A 22,703-nucleotide genomic window follows, 5' to 3' on the forward strand; every position below is an offset into this window, starting at 1 on the left:
CTGCACATGCCCAGATTCCTCCATCTTGCCCCCTGAAGCCCCATTCTAAAAACCCTCAACATCTATTTTTCCACTCTGGGATAAATTCACTGTCATTCTACTTCAACTTTTGTGGCTGGTCATTCTTCATACAAGGTTGGTCATTGTTTTTTCCAAGGGCTAAATCAAAGGCACGGGGGTCTTGGGCTCTGTGCCAAGGTCTCTGAGCCCTCTGACAGGGTCTGGAGTCCTGCAGGGCAGTCAGAGGCATTTCCTGGCTTCCCACATCATGCTACAGTGTAAGCTTCCTTAGCCAATCACGCTATGACACACAAACCTACAGCCCTGCATCCTAAACTTCTTGTTTACCATTGTAACTACTATGATTTCTTACTAGATCTTGAACTGGAAAACTCTAAACTTTCCTCCACTTCAACTTTCCTCCCCGTGTCGCTGCTATAAACTAGAAATCCGCATTCTTGCTCCTAGCACCTAAGTTTGGGAGCCCTTTCCAAGGTCTCAGATCAAATCCTAAGCTTTGCTGACAAGACCAAAGGTCTGAGATTTCTCTGCATTTGGGTTTCCAACAACACTGATGCTGTTAGTTGCAGAGTGCCCAGGATGCGTCTTGCAAGTCAACTCTGGCAGGAACAAGGCGGCTGCCAGAGGGCTGCTTGTGGCCTCTGAGAGCCCATTGCCCAGGGCTTGCCAGCGCCCCTGCCCCTCAGGGGCTGCCCCAGCCCGGCCAAGCTGCCCGGCAGCAGCGCCGCAGCCCCACAGCAGCTCCAGAGCAGCCCCATGCAGAGGCACCTGGGAGCCCTCAGCAAGGCAGCCAGCAGCACACGAGCAGGAGGACATGGCTGGCGCTTCCTGCCTGGCACAGGGCTTGTGGCCATCTCCAGGCACTGCTCTGGCAGGGATCCCCGCAGCTCCAGCCCCTCTGTGGGCAGCACAAAGGCTTCAGCAGAACCACCAAAGGCCAAGGGGCTTCTGGCAATTTCCACTGGCCCACTGCACACCTGGGCAGCTGGCTGAGCGCGGGCATCCTTTTCCCCCTCCTCCCCTATGCCCTACGGACCCTGGGCAGCAAAAGAAAGATCCTGGGAGTCTGTGGATGTTAACATAGTCTATATTTACATGGTCAAAGAAAAAAAATGAAAAGAAAATTCTTGAAGAAAAACCAAATAAAACCTGACTCAGGTGGCCCCAGCAAAAAGAGCTTCTGGGATCAATTCTCCACAGAGCTCTGGCAGGGCAGGCAGCCGAGCCGTGCCAGACGAGGCCATGTCTTCCACGCCCTGCGCAGGTGATTTTGGAGCCACTGGAACCTGGAGATGGGAGCCCGCTGTCCTGACCTGAGGATGCACAGCGTTTGAATTGCCAGGCTTCCGACGGCGAGGCTGATGTCGTGTGCTTTGTCTTCAAGGGCTGCGAGAGAGAGGAACAGAGGCACGGTCAGAAGCTGGAGCCACAGGGAGCCGAGGAGGAGCCCCCTGCAAGGGCCATCCCGGCCGGCTCTTGCCATGGCCAGGAGGGAGAAGGGAGCAAGGGGATCAGCCCGAAGCTGCTGGCCACGAATGGCCCGCGTGGCCCTGAAATCTCTGTGTGCTCTGCCCACGGGAGCAGAGCCCTCCGCAGCCGGGGCAGGGCTTGCAGCTCCCCCCGGCAGCCCCCGCTGTCAGCCTGCTGCCCTCACTCACCAGTGCAGATCAGCTGCAGCTCTTGCTGCTGCCCCCTCAGGTGCCGCCCGGCCATGCCTGTGAACACAGAGCCTGTCACGGCCCCAGCAGCACAGCTCCCTGCCAGCGGCGCTGCCGGCGCTGTGGCCACACGGGCTGCTGGCCCGGCAGCGCTCAGTTTAGCCCATGCAGCACACTGTCGCCCCAGGGCACGGCTGTCAGAGGGCGGCAGCAGCAATGCCCAGGCCAGGCGGGGCTGCACGGCGCCGGGCCCGGCTGCCGCTGCCGGGGCAACAGGCGGGGCTGGGGCCGAGCTGCGGCGGGCTGGGGAGGGAGCCTGGGCTCGTAACTCACCCATGAACCTGATGGCCGCCTCTCGCAGGGGCTCTTGCGGGCTCTCCAGGTAGCGCAGGGCCCGGCGCAGGTGCTCGGCCGCTCTGCTCCTGTCCTCTGCCAGCTGCAGAGAGCGGCAGGAGGGAAGGGTTGGTGCGGGCTCAGCCCCTGGGCCGGGCGCTGCCTGCGCCCAGCCCCGGCCTCCCATGGCCGCACAGCCCTGAGGCGCGGCCAGCAGCCGCTGGTTGCGGGCTCCCGAGGGGAGGGGGAGAGGGCCGGCTGCTGCCCGGGGAGCCGCGGTGCCACCCCTGCCCCGCAGCCCCGCCGGGCCGGGGCTCCATGGGCACCCGGCTCGGGCCCACGGGAGCCTGGAGAAGAGCCCGCGCGGCCTCTGGCTGCAGCAGCGCGCAGGGGCACAGCTGCCCGGCCCGCACACTGAGCACCGCCCTCAGGGGCCTTCTCCTGGCTGAGTTGGGGATTCCAGGCCGTCCTTACCAGGTACTTGCTGAACTTCCACAGTTTCTGCTCCTTCAGTAGCTTTTTGAGATCCCTCCTCTTCATGAACTTGACCGCATAAAGCAGTGTTTCCCGAGAAGCCTGGAGAGCAGCAGAGACGTGGAGATGGCCCCACAGCCCAGGGCACGGGACCCGCCTCCCCCTGCCATGGCCTGGAGGAGGCTGCGGTCCAGCAGGCGCAGGGCAGGAGGCAGCCGAGCCCCCTGCCAGGCGGACAGCAGCCCACAGCTGCAGCCCAGGAGTCCTCACCTCTGCCACATGCTGATTCTCATCATTGCAGTGGAAGAAGAGTGGAAGCAGGCTCTGTTGCACAGGGCTTTCCAAAGGTTTTTCTCTCTCTTCCAAATACTCCATCATGTCTCGGAAGAGTTTTATGGAGAGCAGCTGTACCTGGCTATTATCCTAGATGAAAAAAAAAACGAAAAAACACCTCAGCATGGGCTCCTCCAGGGCGCCCTGAGCACGGGGCTGGAAATGCACAAGGCGCACAGTTTCCAGGCAGCAGCCAGTGGCTGTAGCTGGGGGCACGGAGCCTTACGTGGTCAAAGAGCGGCAGGAGTGCCTCAGCCAGCTGCACGGCAATGGGGGTTGACATCAGAAGGTGTTTGTGCAGGAGTATAAAGCTGAGTGTGATGAGTGTCATGCCAGCTATCTCTGCTTCATTGTCCCCCAGTAGGTGCATGAGGCTTTTGGTCAAGCTCCACATTCTTTCGGCCTGTGCGGAACACAAGGCTGTGAAGTCCCACCCTACTGCCACAGGGCCCAGAGGCCAAAGGACTGTCCTGAAGCACTGGGGCAGCTGAAGCAGGAGGCAGGAGAGCTGGGAGCAGCTGCCCCAGTGCCCAAAGCCCAGGCCAGGCCAAGTGACTGCGTTCCCAGCGCAGCTTCAGCCACCGCCCCCTTCTCACCATTGAGGGATCATCAATGAGCTCGAGAAGGGCCCTGAGCGCCAGGCGACGCCTCTCCCTGCACTCGCCCTGCAGGTACCTTGAAGAGACCTTCACAACACTGTCGCCACATTCACTAGAATCCAGGCACACGAGGACCTGAAAGGCACAGGCCAGTGATGGGGGAGCCGGCCGGCAGGAGCCCGCAGCCACACAGGGCTGGGCCCAGGACGCAGCAGCAGCAGCACAGGGTGCGGGCACCGTGCCAGGCGGCTGCGGCCACGAGAGGGCAGAGAGCTGGGAGGCAGCACAGCCAGGCAGCGCTGGACACCCGGCTCACCTCCACAAGGAATGCCAGGGCGGGCAGATCCCAGTGTGGCTCCTGTGTGCTGAGCAGCCAGAGGAGGTGGAGTGCAATATTGGAACACAAGCGATGACAAGCATGGCGCATCTCCCTAGGAGGGCAAAAAAGGGAGCAGGAAGCTGAGCAAATCTCTCCAAGGACAGGCTTACAGAGCCTGGTGGTCTTTTACCACCACCCTGCAAGGGGACCTGGGCCCTTTAGGAGTCTCCTCCTGTGCTCTCTCCCCTGCCAGCCTTTTCCAGTCTGCTTGGCCGTCCCTCAGTGTGTCGTTAGCCGTCCCTCATTGTGTCCCAGGGCCTCGGGGAATGTGTGGGACAGCTCGGGCACAGAGCACAAATGGCAGGATCAATGGGGAGAAAGAGAGTCTCACCTGGCCAGCAGACCCACAGCATAGTGGCGGGTGTCAGCACAGAGCAGCGTGTCCCAGCCACGCTTGCGTTCCACTGACACCACCACATCCTTGTACTGCTTTTGGCAGAGCAGGGACTTCAGGCTCTGCACTGCAAACCTGTGTGCACAGCAAAGCCCGGGTCACACTGGCAGCACTGGCTCCTTTGCAGGCCACGTGCCAAGGACAGGAGGAGTGGGATGGAGCACCTGTTGGGGCTGGTGGCAAGACCGTGCTCTTCCAGGCAATCCTTCCAGAAGGTTTGCACCTCCTCTGGCATCTCTTCTGTGCTGGAGAACACTTGAAAGAGCAGATGAACAAAAAGGCGGGGGAAATATGGCCTCACTACACGTGGGACAGGGGACTCCTGGAGGACCTTCCACATCACCACGGTTGCCTGCAAAGGACAAAGCCCCCCGAGACAGCGCTCAGTGCCCAGGTGTCCGTGTGGCAGGGCCCGAGCGTGGCAGGGAGAGGCCCGGAGAGACCTTGGCAGGGGGAGCATGGGGCCTGGTGGGCCTGAAGCTGCCCCTGGGCCAGGTTTCCGGGCAGCGCCTGAGGCAGGCAGATGCAGTGGGGGAAGGAGGATGGAGAGCTGCTGGAGAGGCAGCCTTGGGGCCAGCAAAGGCCAGTTGCGGAAACTCACAGCCAGGGCAAAGACAGCCGTTTTGTCCCCATCCGAGGTGCACGTGCTGTACTCTGGCCAGCTCCCCAGCACATCCAGGAGGATCAGCTGCACTGGCTCGGCAGTCCTGGACGAGCACATGATGGTCTTCCACATGGAGATGGCAGCTCTGCGGGGTTAGAGCTCTGTCTCATGGGGGGTCTCAGACACAGCATGGTGGCCTGGGCATCCCTAGGGGCCCGGGCTGACCGCCGGCACTGCCTCTGTCCACTGGCCCTTGCCAGCAGCAGCCAGGCAGCCCAGCCCTGTGAGGACAGGCCCTGAGGGGCAGCAAGGCAGCATGGCAGCAGGCTCAGGGGCTGACGTGCCAGGGCTGGGAACGGCAGCAGCCAGAGGGTTCTGGAACTGTCTTTTGCTCCGACACCTGGGCCAGGCGGTACAGGGTGATGGGCTGGGGAGGCCTGAGCCCTCTGGGCAGGTGGGCCCCATACCTGTCACAGGACGGGGCCACACGCAGGAGCGTCACGACTGCGTCAGGCGGGTGTGCTTTGGTGAGTTTCAGCAGGGCCTTGTCCAGCCTGTGCTCGGCAGAATCGTTGGCCAGGAGCCATCGGTGAATGTACCTGACCATGGCAGGCACCTGGAGGAGGCACGGGGAGACTTGGAAAGCTGCCAGAGAGAGCAATGTCCCCAGGCTCCCCAGAGAAGCGCTTCCCTTGCCAGTGCACTGCCATGGCCTCAAAGGCTCTGAGGGACCAGCAGGCGTGGCTGGGGAAGCCACATGACTCATGGGGGAATGTGAGCCTGGCCCCAGGCTGCTTACTTGTTCTGGCCAGGCAACACCCTTCTCCAGGAGCAAATCCAGCAGGGCGGCACTGGTCTCATGCTTGAGGAGCTCGGAGTGAGCTCTGAGCCCAGTGCCCATGGTGTGGGTCTCTTGCTGCCGAATGCTCCGGATGAAGTCGCAAATGAGCTGTAGGAGAAGGGCAAGAAGCCGGGGATGTTGCATGGAGTGCTGCACACACGGTGCTGGGCTGAGCAGAGACAGCAGGCCCAGCCCAGGTGGAGGTGGCTGCAGGTACCTGCGCTGTTCTGTGGAAGCGGCCACGGCTGGATTCCTGCTCTTGTGTGCGCTCGACAGCTTCATCTGGCAAAGAGGGAGCGCAGCCAGAGCTGAGGGGCTGCGGGAGAGGCCGGAGAACACAGCCCAGCCCTGCGCTCCCCAGGCAGGGAGAGCCCCGGGATGCCCCAGGGGGATGGAGCGAGGCCGCTGTGGGGTGTCTGCCCGGCCCCTCTTCCCGCCTCTCCTTGGGCATTTCCCCAGGGGATTGCATGGCATGGCATGGCATGGCATGGCATGGGGCCAGGTTGGCTGCAGGCTCCAGCCCTGCAGCCCAGCTCTGCCACTCACCCTCCTGCGGTGGATGGAAGGGCACCACCCTTTCAGTCTCCTGTGCTGGGGCTGCTCCAGGTCCTTCTTCCTCCTCCTCCTCCTCCTCCTCCTCCACCCAGGCCATCTTGGGCATTCTCGGGGGTCTCTGCTCCATGTCTGTGACTGGAGCTACTTGCAGGAGAGACGCCTTGGGAAAGCTCTGGGGCACCAAGTCCCACACTCTGCCCTGGAGGGCAGCTGCAGAATAGAAGCCTCGGAAGGCCACGGGTCACCGAGTGCTGTGCTCTGGCCTGGAGCTCAGCTGCAGGAACAACGCTGCAGAAAAGCTCCTGGTCAGACGGGAACGAGTGCACTGTGTGGGGGCTCCTCACAGCACTGCTCTGTCCCGTTGTGCCCCGTTGCTTGTTCCCAGCACCCGGGCAAGCTTCTATTTCCCACGTGTCACAAAGGGGCCTTGGAGACCGGGTTCCGTTCCATGGCACGGTGACCGTGCTGCAGTGTGCCAGCCAGGGGCCTTGCACACACTGCCTCCTGCCCTGGGGCCGGCCCCAGCTCAGCCAAAGTGGCCCAGCTTGGAAGGAATCCCTGGTCCCAGCCTGACAGGATCTTTAGGAAGGCCTCAGACCATAAGCCAGCGCCGCCTGGCTCTGCGGGCTCACTCCTATCCCCATATCTTTCCCTGAGAGCATTTGAATTTCTAAATGAGAATCATTTGAAGAGAGGGGATTTACATTTTCCATTTCAGAGAAGACTTCTGCCTTGCTTAGCAGACACCTCTCTCTTCAAACCAAGACAATTGTTTGTCATCTTGCAGATGCGCAGTTGCTGGGCAGCCCCGTTTTCCACCAGGGACCTGGGGAACCATTTCAGCAACTGGGAAAATCCTAGCTGGTCCATCCACCCATAGATGAGGCCTCCAAATTTGCCCCAAAAGTGGGTCCAGCTTTTATAGGCCAAAAAGAGCAAGTCCAAGTGACTGGATGATATTTTTAGCCCAGATAGCCCTTCAGCTGATGGCACACTTCACAATCAGCAGGGGACACAGCTAGGCCAAAGCCCAGACCTCTGCTGGGAGGCTTTCTCTTCAAAGACCCTTCAAACAAGCCTCCATGCAAGTCAGTTGGGAAAGTTTCTTCAAATGATCCATTTCTGGCACCTAACTACACAGGGTGTTGTGAAAGATTCTAAAGCAGCCGCTCTGGAGTCAAAGAGGCAGCCCTAAGAGTCCTTGTCATCTGTTTGTAGCTAAATCCCACTTTGGGGGAGTTGAAGGAGTTTGGAACGAGCTAGAGAGCGGACCTCTGAGTTTTTTAGATGATGCCATTGCTTTTTCTTCTCTTCTACATAGGCAGGAAGGGTGAGTTGGGCTCACATCTCCGCCGCAGGGCTCACAGGGCCGCAAGACTTGTAGTTACAAGAGCTTTGAAGGATTTCTTGGCCAAGAAGACATGGCCAACAAGGATTTTTATGTTTTGGACCCAATCTTCAAGATTTCATCTTATGGACTCATGCTCTCGGGGTCTCTAGCTGGTCAGAGTGACCCTGAGATAAGTTTGAAAATCTCTTTTCTCAGCCCGGTGGTCGAAGAAGGAGTCAGAGCTCTTCATTTCTCAGTCTCAAGGTTGTTTATTGTATCTTATCTATAAAATTCTTTCTCCTGTCCCGCCGAGGTCCGCTCAGCAAGACAGTCTAAGGCACTCTGCCTCCCCTGGGGTGGTGTTATCTTTTTATACTAACAACTACCTGTACAATATTTACAATTACTTTCCAATCCCTATCATCTATGTTAGACAGTGAGCTTCTACTCTAGACCAATCTCAAAGTGCCAAGATCACAGCAGAAGAGGGAGGCCAAGAAGAAGAAGGAGAAAGGCTGCACATGCCCAGATTCCTCCATCTTGCCCCCTGAAGCCCCATTCTAAAAACCCTCAACATCTATTTTTCCACTCTGGGATAAATTCACTGTCATTCTACTTCAACTTTTGTGGCTGGTCATTCTTCATACAAGGTTGGTCATTGTTTTTTCCAAGGGCTAAATCAAAGGCACGGGGGTCTTGGGCTCTGTGCCAAGGTCTCTGAGCCCTCTGACAGGGTCTGGAGTCCTGCAGGGCAGTCAGAGGCCTTTCCTGGCTTCCCACATCATGCTACAGTGTAAGCTTCCTTAGCCAATCACGCTATGACACACAAACCTACAGCCCTGCATCCTAAACTTCTTGTTTACCATTGTAACTACTTTGATTTCTTCCTAGATCTTGAACTGGAAAACTCTAAACTTTCCTCCACTTCAACTTTCCTCCCCGTGTCGCTGCATTAAACTAGAAATCCGCATTCTTGCTTCTAGCACCTAAGTTTGGGAGCCCTTTCCAAGGTCTCAGATCAAATCCTGTGTTTAATTCTAAGCTTTGCTGACAAGACCAAAGGTCTGAGATTTCTCTGCATTTGGGTTTCCAACAACACTGATGCTGTTAGTTGCAGAGTGCCCAGGATGCGTCTTGCAAGTCAACTCTGGCAGGAACAAGGCGGCTGCCAGAGGGCTGCTTGTGGCCTCTGAGAGCCCATTGCCCAGGGCTTGCCAGCGCCCCAGCCCCTCAGGGGCTGCCCCAGCCCGGCCAAGCTGCCCGGCAGCAGCGCCGCAGCCCCACAGCAGCTCCAGAGCAGCCCCATGCAGAGGCACCTGGGATCCCTCAGCAAGGCAGCCAGCAGCACACGAGCAGGAGGACATGGCTGGCGCTTCCTGCCTGGCACAGGGCTTGTGGCCATCTCCAGGCACTGCTCTGGCAGGGATCCCCGCAGCTCCAGCCCCTGCCCAGCCCCTCTGTGGGCAGCACAAAGGCTTCAGCAGAACCAACAAAGGCCAAGGGGCTTCTGGCCATTTCCCCTGGCCCACTGCACACCTGGGTAGCTGGCTGAGCGCGGGCATCCTTTTCCCCTCCTCCCCTATGCCCTACGGACCCTGGGCAGCAAAAGAAAGATCCTGGGAGTCTGTGGATGTTAACATAGTCTATATTTACATGGTCAAAGAAAAAAAAAATGAAAAGAAAATTCTTGAAGGAAAACCAAATAAAACCTGACTCAGGTGGCCCCAGCAAAAAGAGCTTCTGGGATCAATTCTCCACAGAGCTCTGGCAGGGCAGGCAGCCGAGCCGTGCCAGACGAGGCCACGTCTTCCACGCCCTGCGCAGGTGATTTTGGAGCCACTGGAACCTGGAGATGGGAGCCCGCTGTCCTGACCTGAGGATGCACAGCGTTTGAATTGCTAGGCTTCCGACGGCGAGGCTGATGTCGTGTGCTTTGTCTTCAAGGGCTGCGAGAGAGAGGAACAGAGGCACGGTCAGAAGCTGGAGCCACAGGGAGCCGAGGAGGAGCCCCCTGCAAGGGCCATCCCGGCCGGCTCTTGCCATGGCCAGGAGGGAGAAGGGAGCAAGGGGATCAGCCCAAAGCTGCTGGCCACGAATGGCCCGCGTGGCCCTGAAATCTCTGTGTGCTCTGCCCACGGGAGCAGAGCCCTCCGCAGCCGGGGCAGGGCTTGCAGCTCCCCCCGGCAGCCCCCGCTGTCAGCCTGCTGCCCTCACTCACCAGTGCAGATCAGCTGCAGCTCTTGCTGCTGCCCCCTCAGGTGCCGCCCGGCCATGCCTGTGAACACAGAGCCTGTCACGGCCCCAGCAGCACAGCTCCCTGCCAGCGGCGCTGCCGGCGCTGTGGCCACACGGGCTGCTGGCCCGGCAGCGCTCAGTTTAGCCCATGCAGCACACTGTCGCCCCAGGGCACGGCTGTCAGAGGGCGGCAGCAGCAATGCCCAGGCCAGGCGGGGCTGCACGGCGCCGGGCCCGGCTGCCGCTGCCGGGGCAACAGGCGGGGCTGGGGCCGAGCTGCGGCGGGCCGGGGAGGGAGCCTGGGCTCGTAACTCACCCATGAACCTGATGGCCGCCTCTCGCAGGGGCTCTTGCGGGCTCTCCAGGTAGCGCAGGGCCCGGCGCAGGTGCTCGGCCGCTCTGCTCCTGTCCTCTGCCAGCTGCAGAGAGCGGCAGGAGGGAAGGGTTTGTGCGGGCTCAGCCCCTGGGCCGGGCGCTGCCTGCGCCCAGCCCCGGCCTCCCCTGGCCGCACAGCCCTGAGGCGCGGCCAGCAGCCGCTGGTTGCGGGCTCCCGAGGGGAGGGGGAGAGGGCCGGCTGCTGCCCGGGAAGCCGCGGTGCCACCCCTGCCCCGCAGCCCCGCCGGGCCGGGGCTCCATGGGCACCCGGCTCGGGCCCACGGGAGCCTGGAGAAGAGCCCGCGCGGCCTCTGGCTGCAGCAGCGCGCAGGGGCACAGCTGCCCGGCCCGCACACTGAGCACCGCCCTCAGGGGCCTTCTCCTGGCTGAGTTGGGGATTCCAGGCCGTCCTTACCAGGTACTTGCTGAACTTCCACAGTTTCTGCTCCTTCAGTAGCTTTTTGAGATCCCTCCTCTTCATGAACTTGACCGCATAAAGCAGTGTTTCCCGAGAAGCCTGGAGAGCAGCAGAGACGTGGAGATGGCCCCACAGCCCAGGGCACGGGACCCGCCTCCCCCTGCCATGGCCTGGAGGAGGCTGCGGTCCAGCAGGCGCAGGGCAGGAGGCAGCCGAGCCCCCTGCCAGGCGGACAGCAGCCCACAGCTGCAGCCCAGGAGTCCTCACCTCTGCCACATGCTGATTCTCATCATTGCAGTGGAAGAAGAGTGGAAGCAGGCTCTGTTGCACAGGGCTTTCCAAAGGTTTTTCTCTCTCTTCCAAATACTCCATCATGTCTCGGAAGAGTTTTATGGAGAGCAGCTGTACCTGGCTATTATCCTAGATGAAAAAAAAAACGAAAAAACACCTCAGCATGGGCTCCTCCAGGGCGCCCTGGGCACGGGGCTGGAAATGCACAGGGCGCACAGTTTCCAGGCAGCAGCCAGTGGCTGTAGCTGGGGGCACGGAGCCTTACGTGGTCAAAGAGCGGCAGGAGTGCCTCAGCCAGCTGCACGGCAATGGGGGTTGACATCAGAAGGTGTTTGTGCAGGAGTATAAAGCTGAGTGTGATGAGTGTCATGCCAGCTATCTCTGCTTCATTGTCCCCCAGTAGGTGCATGAGGCTTTTGGTCAAGCTCCACATTCTTTCGGCCTGTGCGGAACACAAGGCTGTGAAGTCCCACCCTACTGCCACAGGGCCCAGAGGCCAAAGGACTGTCCTGAAGCACTGGGGCAGCTGAAGCAGGAGGCAGGAGAGCTGGGAGCAGCTGCCCCAGTGCCCAAAGCCCAGGCCAGGCCAAGTGACTGCGTTCCCAGCGCAGCTTCAGCCACCGCCCCCTTCTCACCATTGAGGGATCATCAATGAGCTCGAGAAGGGCCCTGAGCGCCAGGCGACACCTCTCCCTGCACTCGCTCTGCAGGTACCTTGAAGAGACCTTCACAACACTGTCGCCACATTCACTAGAATCCAGGCACACGAGGACCTGAAAGGCACAGGCCAGTGATGGGGGAGCCGGCCGGCAGGAGCCCGCAGCCACACAGGGCTGGGCCCAGGACGCAGCAGCAGCAGCACAGGGTGCGGGCACCGTGCCAGGCGGCTGCGGCCACGAGAGGGCAGAGAGCTGGGAGGCAGCACAGCCAGGCAGCGCTGGACACCCGGCTCACCTCCACAAGGAATGCCAGGGCGGGCAGATCCCAGTGTGGCTCCTGTGTGCTGAGCAGCCAGAGGAGGTGGAGTGCAATACTGGAACACAAGCGATGACAAGCATGGCGCATCTCCCTAGGAGGGCAAAAAAGGGAGCAGGAAGCTGAGCAAATCTCTCCAAGGACAGGCTTACAGAGCCTGGTGGTCTTTTACCACCACCCTGCAAGGGGACCTGGGCCCTTTAGGAGGTGTCTCCTCCTGTGCTCTCTCCCCTGCCAGCCTTTTCCAGTCTGCTTGGCCGTCCCTCAGTGTGTCGTTAGCCGTCCCTCATTGTGTCCCAGGGCCTCGGGGAATGTGTGGGACAGCTCGGGCACAGAGCACAAATGGCAGGATCAATGGGGAGAAAGAGAGTCTCACCTGGCCAGCAGACCCACAGCATAGTGGCGGGTGTCAGCACAGAGTAGCGTGTCCCAGCCACGCTTGCGTTCCACTGACACCACCACATCCTTGTACTGCTTTTGGCAGAGCAGGGACTTCAGGCTCTGCACTGCAAACCTGTGTGCACAGCAAAGCCCGGGTCACACTGGCAGCACTGGCTCCTTTGCAGGCCACGTGCCAAGGACAGGAGGAGTGGGATGGAGCACCTGTTGGGGCTGGTGGCAAGACCGTGCTCTTCCAGGCAATCCTTCCAGAAGGTTTGCACCTCCTCTGGCATCTCTTCTGTGCTGGAGAACACTTGAAAGAGCAGATGAACAAAAAGGCGGGGGAAATATGGCCTCACTACACGTGGGACAGGGGACTCCTGGAGGACCTTCCACATCACCACAGTTGCCTGCAAAGGACAAAGCCCCCCGAGACAGCGCTCAGTGCCCAGGTGTCCGTGTGGCAGGGCCCGAGCGTGGCAGGGAGAGGCCCGGAGAGACCTTGGCAGGGGGAGCATGGGGCCTGGTGGGCCTGAAGCTGCCCCTGGGCCAGGTTTCCGGGCAGCGCCTGAGGCAGGCAGATGCAGTGGGGGAAGGAGGATGGAGAGCTGCTGGAGAGGCAGCCTTGGGGCCAGCAAAGGCCAGTTGCGGAAACTCACAGCCAGGGCAAAGACAGCCGTTTTGTCCCCATCCGAGGTGCACGTGCTGTACTCTGGCCAGCTCCCCAGCACATCCAGGAGGATCAGCTGCACTGGCTCGGCAGTCCTGGACGAGCACATGATGGTCTTCCACATGGAGATGGCAGCTCTGCGGGGTTAGAGCTCTGTCTCATGGGGGGTCTCAGACACAGCATGGTGGCCTGGGCATCCCTAGGGGCCCGGGCTGACCGCCGGCACTGCCTCTGTCCACTGGCCCTTGCCAGCAGCAGCCAGGCAACCCAGCCCTGTGAGGACAGGCCCTGAGGGGCAGCAAGGCAGCATGGCAGCAGGCTCAGGGGCTGACGTGCCAGGGCTGGGAACGGCAGCAGCCAGAGGGTTCTGGAACTGTCTTTTGCTCCGACACCTGGGCCAGGGGGTACAGGGTGATGGGCTGGGGAGGCCTGAGCCCTCTGGGCAGGTGGGCCCCATACCTGTCACAGGACGGGGCCACACGCAGGAGCGTCACGACTGCGTCAGGCGGGTGTGCTTTGGTGAGTTTCAGCAGGGCCTTGTCCAGCCTGTGCTCGGCAGAATCGTTGGCCAGGAGCCATCGGTGAATGTACCTGACCATGGCAGGCACCTGGAGGAGGCACGGGGAGACTTGGAAAGCTGCCAGAGAGAGCAATGTCCCCAGGCTCCCCAGAGAAGCGCTTCCCTTGCCAGTGCACTGCCATGGCCTCAAAGGCTCTGAGGGACCAGCAGGCGTGGCTGGGGAAGCCACATGACTCATGGGGGAATGTGAGCCTGGCCCCAGGCTGCTTACTTGTTGTGGCCAGGCAACACCCTTCTCCAGGAGCAAATCCAGCAGGGCGGCACTGGTCTCATGCTTGAGGAGCTCGGAGTGAGCTCTGAGCCCAGTGCCCATGGTGTGGGTCTCTTGCTGCCGAATGCTCCGGATGAAGTCGCAAATGAGCTGTAGGAGAAGGGCAAGAAGCCGGGGATGTTGCATGGAGTGCTGCACACACGGTGCTGGGCTGAGCAGAGACAGCAGGCCCAGCCCAGGTGGAGGTGGCTGCAGGTACCTGCGCTGTTCTGTGGAAGCGGCCACGGCTGGATTCCTGCTCTTGTGTGCGCTCGACAGCTTCATCTGGCAAAGAGGGAGCGCAGCCAGAGCTGAGGGGCTGCGGGAGAGGCCGGAGAACACAGCCCAGCCCTGCGCTCCCCAGGCAGGGAGAGCCCCGGGATGCCCCAGGGGGATGGAGCGAGGCCGCTGTGGGGTGTCTGCCCGGCCCCTCTTCCCGCCTCTCCTTGGGCATTTCCCCAGCTCTGCCACTCACCCTCCTGCGGTGGATGGAAGGGCACCACCCTTTCAGTCTCCTGTGCTGGGGCTGCTCCAGGTCCTTCTTCCTCCTCCTCCTCCTCCTCCTCCTCCACCCAGGCCATCTTGGGCATTCTCGGGGGTCTCTGCTCCATGTCTGTGACTGGAGCTACTTGCAGGAGAGACGCCTTGGGAAAGCTCTGGGGCACCAAGTCCCACACTCTGCCCTGGAGGGCAGCTGCAGAATAGAAGCCTCGGAAGGCCACGGGTCACCGAGTGCTGTGCTCTGGCCTGGAGCTCAGCTGCAGGAACAACGCTACAGAAAAGCTCCTGGTCTGATGGGAACGAGTGCACTGTGTGGGGGCTCCTCACAGCACTGCTCTGTCCCGTTGTGCCCCGTTGCTTGTTCCCAGCACCCGGGCAAACTTCTATTTCCCACGTGTCACAAAGGGGCCTTGGAGACCGGGTTCCGTTCCATGGCACGGTGACCGTGCTGCAGTGTGCCAGCCAGGGGCCTTGCACACACTGCCTCCTGCCCTGGGGCCGGCCCCAGCCCAGCCAAAGTGGCCCAGCTTGGAAGGAATCCCTGGCCCCAGCCTGACAGGATCTTTAGGAAGGCCTCAGACCATAAGCCAGCGCCACCTGGCTCTGCGGGCTCACTCCTATCCCCATATCTTTCCCTGAGAGCATTTGAATTTCTAAATGAGAATCATTTGAAGAGAGGGGATTTACATTTTCCATTTCAGAGAAGACTTCTGCCTTGCTTAGCAGACACCTCTCTCTTCAAACCAAGACAATTGTTTGTCATCTTGCAGATGCGCAGTGGCTGGGCAGCCCCATTTTCCGCCAGGGACCTGGGGAACCATTTCAGCAACTGGGAAAATCCTAGCTGGTCCATCCACCCATAGATGAGGCCTCCAAATTTGCCCCAAAAGTGGGTCCAGCTTTTATAGGCCAAAAAGAGCAAGTCCAAGTGACTGGATGATATTTTTAGCCCAGATAGCCCTTCAGCTGATGGCACACTTCACAATCAGCAGGGGACACAGCTAGGCCAAAGCCCAGACCTCTGCTGGGAGGCTTTCTCTTCAAAGACCCTTCAAACAAGCCTCCATGCAAGTCAGTTGGGAAAGTTTCTTCAAATGATCCATTTCTGGCACCTAACTACACAGGGTGTTGTGAAAGATTCTAAAGCAGCCGCTCTGGAGTCAAAGAGGCAGCCCTAAGAGTCCTTGTCATCTATTTGTAGCTAAATCCCACTTTGGGGGAGTTGAAGGAGTTTGGAACGAGATAGAGAGCGGACCTCTGAGTTTTTTAGATGATGCCATTGCTTTTTCTTCTCTTCTACATAGGCAGGAAGGGTGAGTTGGGCGCACATCTCTGCCGCAGGGCTCACAGGGCCGCAAGACTTGTAGTTACAAGAGCTTTGAAGGATTTCTTGGCCAAGAAGACATGGCCAACAAGGATTTTTATGTTTTGGGCCCAATCTTCAAGATTTCATCTTATGGACTCATGCTCTCGGGGTCTCTAGCTGGTCAGAGTGACCCTGAGATAAGTTTGAAAATCTCTTTTCTCAGCCCGGTGGTCGAAGAAGGAGTCAGAGCTCTTCATTTCTCAGTCTCAAGGTTGTTTATTGTATCTTATCTATAAAATTCTTTCTCCTGTCCCGCCGAGGTCCGCTCAGCAAGACAGTCTAAGGCACTCTGCCTCCCCTGGGGTGGTGTTATCTTTTTATACTAACAACTACCTGTACAATATTTACAATTACTTTCCAATCCCTATCATCTATGTTAGACAGTGAGCTTCTACTCTAGACCAATCTCAAAGTGCCAAGATCACAGCAGAAGAGGGAGGCCAAGAAGAAGAAGGAGAAAGGCTGCACATGCCCAGATTCCTCCATCTTGCCCCCTGAAGCCCCATTCTAAAAACCCTCAACATCTATTTTTCCACTCTGGGATAAATTCACTATCATTCTACTTCAACTTTTGTGACTGGTCATTCTTCATACAAGGTTGGTCATTGTTTTTTCCAAGGGCTAAATCAAAGGCACGGGGGTCTTGGGCTCTGTGCCAAGGTCTCTGAGCCCTCTGACAGGGTCTGGAGTCCTGCAGGGCAGTCAGAGGCCTTTCCTGGCTTCCCACATCATGCTACAGTGTAAGCTTCCTTAGCCAATCATGCTATGACACACAAACCTACAGCCCTGCATCCTAAACTTCTTGTTTACCATTGTAACTACTTTGATTTCTTACTAGATCTTGAACTGGAAAACTCTAAACTTTCCTCCACTTCAACTTTCCTCCCCGTGTCGCTGCATTAAACTAGAAATCCGCATTCTTGCTTCTAGCACCTAAGTTTGGGAGCCCTTTCCAAGGTCTCAGATCAAATCCTGTGTTTAATTCTAAGCTTTGCTGACAAGACCAAAGGTCTGAGATTTCTCTGCATTTGGGTTTCCAACAACACTGATGCTGTTAGTTGCAGAGTGCCCAGGATGCGTCTTGCAAGTCAACTCTGGCAGGAACAAGGCGGCTGCCAGAGGGCTGCTTGTGGCCTCTGAGAGCCCATTGCCCAGGGCTTGCCAGCGCCCCAGCCCCTCAGGGGCTGCCCCAGCCCGGCCAAGCTGCCCGGCAGCAGCGCCGCAGCCCCACAGCAGCTCCAGAGCAGCCCCATGCAGAGGCACCTGGGATCCCTCAGCAAGGCAGCCAGCAGCACACGAGCAGGAGGACATGGCTGGCGCTTCCTGCCTGGCACAGGGCTTGTGGCCATCTCCAGGCACTGCTCTGGCAGGGATCCCCGCAGCTCCAGCCCCTGCCCAGCCCCTCTGTGGGCAGCACAAAGGCTTCAGCAGAACCACCAAAGGCCAAGGGGCTTCTGGCCATTTCCCCTGGCCCACTGCACACCTGGGCAGCTGGCTGAGCGCGGGCATCCTTTTCCCCCTCTTCCCCTATGCCCTACGGACCCTGGGCAGCAAAAGAAAGATCCTGGGAGTCTGTGGATGTTAACATAGTCTATATTTACATGGTCAAAGAAAAAAAAATGAAAAGAAAATTCTTGAAGAAAAACCAAATAAAACCTGACTCAGGTGGCCCCAGCAAAAAGAGCTTCTGGGATCAATTCTCCACAGAGCTCTGGCAGGGCAGGCAGCCGAGCCGTGCCAGACGAGGCCATGTCTTCCACGCCCTGCGCAGGTGATTTTGGAGCCACTGGAACCTGGAGATGGGAGCCCGCTCTCCTGACCTGAGGATGCACAGCGTTTGAATTGCTAGGCTTCCGACGGCGAGGCTGATGTCGTGTGCTTTGTCTTCAAGGGCTGCGAGAGAGAGGAACAGAGGCACGGTCAGAAGCTGGAGCCACAGGGAGCCGAGGAGGAGCCCCCTGCAAGGGCCATCCCGGCCGGCTCTTGCCATGGCCAGGAGGGAGAAGGGAGCAAGGGGATCAGCCCGAAGCTGCTGGCCACGAGTGGCCCGCGTGGCCCTGAAATCTCTGTGTGCTTTGCCCACGGGAGCAGAGCCCTCCGCAGCCGGGGCAGGGCTTGCAGCTCCCCCCGGCAGCCCCCGCTGTCAGCCTGCTGCCCTCACTCACCAGTGCAGATCAGCTGCAGCTCTTGCTGCTGCCCCCTCAAGGACCGCCCGGCCATGCCTGTGAACACAGAGCCTGTCACGGCCCCAGCGGCACAGCTCCCTGCCAGCGGCGCTGCCGGCGCTGTGGCCACACGGGCTGCTGGCCCGGCAGCGCTCAGTTTAGCCCATGCAGCACACTGTCGCCCCAGGGCACGGCTGTCAGAGGGCGGCAGCAGCAATGCCCAGGCCAGGCGGGGCTGCACGGCGCCGGGCCCGGCTGCCGCTGCCGGGGCAACAGGCGGGGCTGGGGCCGAGCTGCGGCGGGCCGGGGAGGGAGCCTGGGCTCGTAACTCACCCATGAACCTGATGGCCGCCTCTCGCAGGGGCTCTTGTGGGCTCTCCAGGTAGCGCAGGGCCCGGCGCAGGTGCTCGGCCGCTCTGCTCCTGTCCTCTGCCAGCTGCAGAGAGCGGCAGGAGGGAAGGGTTGGTGCGGGCTCAGCCCCTGGGCCGGGCGCTGCCTGCGCCCAGCCCCGGCCTCCCCTGGCCGCACAGCCCTGAGGCGCGGCCAGCAGCCGCTGGTTGCGGGCTCCCGAGGGGAGGGGGAGAGGGCCGGCTGCTGCCCGGGAAGCCGCGGTGCCACCCCTGCCCCGCAGCCCCGCCGGGCCGGGGCTCCATGGGCACCCGGCTCGGGCCCACGGGAGCCTGGAGAAGAGCCCGCGCGGCCTCTGGCTGCAGCAGCGCGCAGGGGCACAGCTGCCCGGCCCGCACACTGAGCACCGCCCTCAGGGGCCTTCTCCTGGCTGAGTTGGGGATTCCAGGCTGTCCTTACCAGGTACTTGCTGAACTTCCACAGTTTCTGCTCCTTCAGTAGCTTTTTGAGATCCCTCCTCTTCATGAACTTGACCGCATAAAGCAGTGTTTCCCGAGAAGCCTGGAGAGCAGCAGAGACGTGGAGATGGCCCCACAGCCCAGGGCACGGGACCCGCCTCCCCCTGCCATGGCCTGGAGGAGGCTGCGGTCCAGCAGGCGCAGGGCAGGAGGCAGCCGAGCCCCCTGCCAGGCGGACAGCAGCCCACAGCTGCAGCCCAGGAGTCCTCACCTCTGCCACATGCTGATTCTCATCATTGCAGTGGAAGAAGAGTGGAAGCAGGCTCTGTTGCACAGGGCTTTCCAAAGGTTTTTCTCTCTCTTCCAAATACTCCATCATGTCTCGGAAGAGTTTTATGGAGAGCAGCTGTACCTGGCTATTATCCTAGATGAAAAAAAAAACGAAAAAACACCTCAGCATGGGCTCCTCCAGGGCGCCCTGGGCACGGGGCTGGAAATGCACAGGGCGCACAGTTTCCAGGCAGCAGCCAGTGGCTGTAGCTGGGGGCACGGAGCCTTACGTGGTCAAAGAGCGGCAGGAGTGCCTCAGCCAGCTGCACGGCAATGGGGGTTGACATCAGAAGGTGTTTGTGCAGGAGTATAAAGCTGAGTGTGATGAGTGTCATGCCAGCTATCTCTGCTTCATTGTCCCCCAGTAGGTGCATGAGGCTTTTGGTCAAGCTCCACATTCTTTCGGCCTGTGCGGAACACAAGGCTGTGAAGTCCCACCCTACTGCCACAGGGCCCAGAGGCCAAAGGACTGTCCTGAAGCACTGGGGCAGCTGAAGCAGGAGGCAGGAGAGCTGGGAGCAGCTGCCCCAGTGCCCAAAGCCCAGGCCAGGCCAAGTGACTGCGTTCCCAGCGCAGCTTCAGCCACCGCCCCCTTCTCACCATTGAGGGATCATCAATGAGCTCGAGAAGGGCCCTGAGCGCCAGGCGACGCCTCTCCCTGCACTCGCTCTGCAGGTACCTTGAAGAGACCTTCACAACACTGTCGCCACATTCACTAGAATCCAGGCACATGAGGACCTGAAAGGCACAGGCCAGTGATGGGGGAGCCGGCCGGCAGGAGCCCGCAGCCACACAGGGCTGGGCCCAGGACGCAGCAGCAGCAGCACAGGGTGCGGGCACCGTGCCAGGCGGCTGCGGCCACGAGAGGGCAGAGAGCTGGGAGGCAGCACAGCCAGGCAGCGCTGGACACCCGGCTCACCTCCACAAGGAATGCCAGGGCGGGCAGATCCCAGTGTGGCTCCTGTGTGCTGAGCAGCCAGAGGAGGTGGAGTGCAATACTGGAACACAAGCGATGACAAGCATGGCGCATCTCCCTAGGAGGGCAAAAAAGGGAGCAGGAAGCTGAGCAAATCTCTCCAAGGACAGGCTTACAGAGCCTGGTGGTCTTTTACCACCACCCTGCAAGGGGACCTGGGCCCTTTAGGAGGTGTCTCCTCCTGTGCTCTCTCCCCTGCCAGCCTTTTCCAGTCTGCTTGGCCGTCCCTCAGTGTGTCGTTAGCCGTCCCTCATTGTGTCCCAGGGCCTCGGGGAATGTGTGGGACAGCTCGGGCACAGAGCACAAATGGCAGGATCAATGGGGAGAAAGAGAGTCTCACCTGGCCAGCAGACCCACAGCATAGTGGCGGGTGTCAGCACAGAGCAGCGTGTCCCAGCCACGCTTGCGTTCCACTGACACCACCACATCCTTGTACTGCTTTTGGCAGAGCAGGGACTTCAGGCTCTGCACTGCAAACCTGTGTGCACAGCAAAGCCCGGGTCACACTGGCAGCACTGGCTCCTTTGCAGGCCACGTGCCAAGGACAGGAGGAGTGGGATGGAGCACCTGTTGGGGCTGGTGGCAAGACCGTGCTCTTCCAGGCAATCCTTCCAGAAGGTTTGCACCTCCTCTGGCATCTCTTCTGTGCTGGAGAACACTTGAAAGAGCAGATGAACAAAAAGGCGGGGGAAATATGGCCTCACTACACGTGGGACAGGGGACTCCTGGAGGACCTTCCACATCACCACGGTTGCCTGCAAAGGACAAAGCCCCCCGAGACAGCGCTCAGTGCCCAGGTGTCCGTGTGGCAGGGCCCGAGCGTGGCAGGGAGAGGCCCGGAGAGACCTTGGCAGGGGGAGCACGGGGCCTGGTGGGCCTGAAGCTGCCCCTGGGCCAGGTTTCCGGGCAGCGCCTGAGGCAGGCAGATGCAGTGGGGGAAGGAGGATGGAGAGCTGCTGGAGAGGCGGCCTTGGGGCCAGCAAAGGCCAGTTGCGGAAACTCACAGCCAGGGCAAAGACAGCCGTTTTGTCCCCATCCGAGGTGCACGTGCTGTACTCTGGCCAGCTCCCCAGCACATCCAGGAGGATCAGCTGCACTGGCTCGGCAGTCCTGGACGAGCACATGATGGTCTTCCACATGGAGATGGCAGCTCTGCGGGGTTAGAGCTCTGTCTCATGGCGGGTCTCAGACACAGCATGGTGGCCTGGGCATCCCTAGGGGCCCGGGCTGACCGCCGGCACTGCCTCTGTCCACTGGCCCTTGCCAGCAGCAGCCAGGCAGCCCAGCCCTGTGAGGACAGGCCCTGAGGGGCAGCAAGGCAGCATGGCAGCAGGCTCAGGGGCTGACGTGCCAGGGCTGGGAACGGCAGCAGCCAGAGGGTTCTGGAACTGTCTTTTGCTCCGACACCTGGGCCAGGCGGTACAGGGTGATGGGCTGGGGAGGCCTGAGCCCTCTGGGCAGGTGGGCCCCATACCTGTCACAGGACGGGGCCACACGCAGGAGCGTCACGACTGCGTCAGGCGGGTGTGCTTTGGTGAGTTTCAGCAGGGCCTTGTCCAGCCTGTGCTCGGCAGAATCGTTGGCCAGGAGCCATCGGTGAATGTACCTGACCATGGCAGGCACCTGGAGGAGGCACGGGGAGACTTGGAAAGCTGCCAGAGAGAGCAATGTCCCCAGGCTCCCCAGAGAAGCGCTTCCCTTGCCAGTGCACTGCCATGGCCTCAAAGGCTCTGAGGGACCAGCAGGCGTGGCTGGGGAAGCCACATGACTCATGGGGGAATGTGAGCCTGGCCCCAGGCTGCTTACTTGTTGTGGCCGGGCAACACCCTTCTCCAGGAGCAAATCCAGCAGGGCGGCACTGGTCTCATGCTTGAGGAGCTCGGAGTGAGCTCTGAGCCCAGTGCCCATGGTGTGGGTCTCTTGCTGCCGAATGCTCCGGATGAAGTCGCAAATGAGCTGTAGGAGAAGGGCAAGAAGCCGGGGATGTTGCATGGAGTGCTGCACACACGGTGCTGGGCTGAGCAGAGACAGCAGGCCCAGCCCAGGTGGAGGTGGCTGCAGGTACCTGCGCTGTTCTGTGGAAGTGGCCACGGCTGGATTCCTGCTCTTGTGTGCGCTCAACAGCTTCATCTGGCAAAGAGGGAGCGCAGCCAGAGCTGAGGGGCTGCGGGAGAGGCCGGAGAACACAGCCCAGCCCTGCGCTCCCCAGGCAGGGAGAGCCCCGGGATGCCCCAGGGGGATGGAGCGAGGCCGCTGTGGGGTGTCTGCCCGGCCCCTCTTCCCGCCTCTCCTTGGGCATTTCCCCAGGGGATTGCATGGCATGGCATGGCATGGCATGGCATGGGGCCAGGTTGGCTGCAGGCTCCAGCCCTGCAGCCCAGCTCTGCCACTCACCCTCCTGCGGTGGATGGAAGGGCACCACCCTTTCAGTCTCCTGTGCTGGGGCTGCTCCAGGTCCTTCTTCCTCCTCCTCCTCCTCCTCCTCCTCCACCCAGGCCATCTTGGGCATTCTCGGGGGTCTCTGCTCCATGTCTGTGACTGGAGCTACTTGCAGGAGAGACGCCTTGGGAAAGCTCTGGGGCACCAAGTCCCACACTCTGCCCTGGAGGGCAGCTGCAGAATAGAAGCCTCGGAAGGCCACGGGTCACCGAGTGCTGTGCTCTGGCCTGGAGCTCAGCTGCAGGAACAACGCTACCGAAAAGCTCCTGGTCTGATGGGAACGAGTGCACTGTGTGGGGGCTCCTCACAGCACTGCTCTGTCCCGTTGTGCCCCGTTGCTTGTTCCCAGCACCTGGGCAAGCTTCTATTTCCCACGTGTCACAAAGGGGCCTTGGAGACCGGGTTCCGTTCCATGGCACGGTGA

General features: G+C 60.3%; 1 protein-coding gene across 2 annotated transcripts in view; it reads right to left on the reverse strand.

The window, feature by feature from the left end:
- The window catches only part of LOC128943645 (zinc finger protein 239-like), a 313,995-nt gene that overhangs the window by 46,568 nt on the left and 244,724 nt on the right, over nucleotides 1–22,703 (reverse strand). The window lies entirely within an intron of this gene.

This window comes from Melozone crissalis, unplaced genomic scaffold (genome assembly GCF_028551555.1).
Source record: "Melozone crissalis strain CALT ecotype California unplaced genomic scaffold, PUWL_Pcris_2 ptg000052l_1, whole genome shotgun sequence".
In the NCBI taxonomy this organism is placed as follows: Eukaryota; Metazoa; Chordata; class Aves; order Passeriformes; family Passerellidae; genus Melozone; species Melozone crissalis.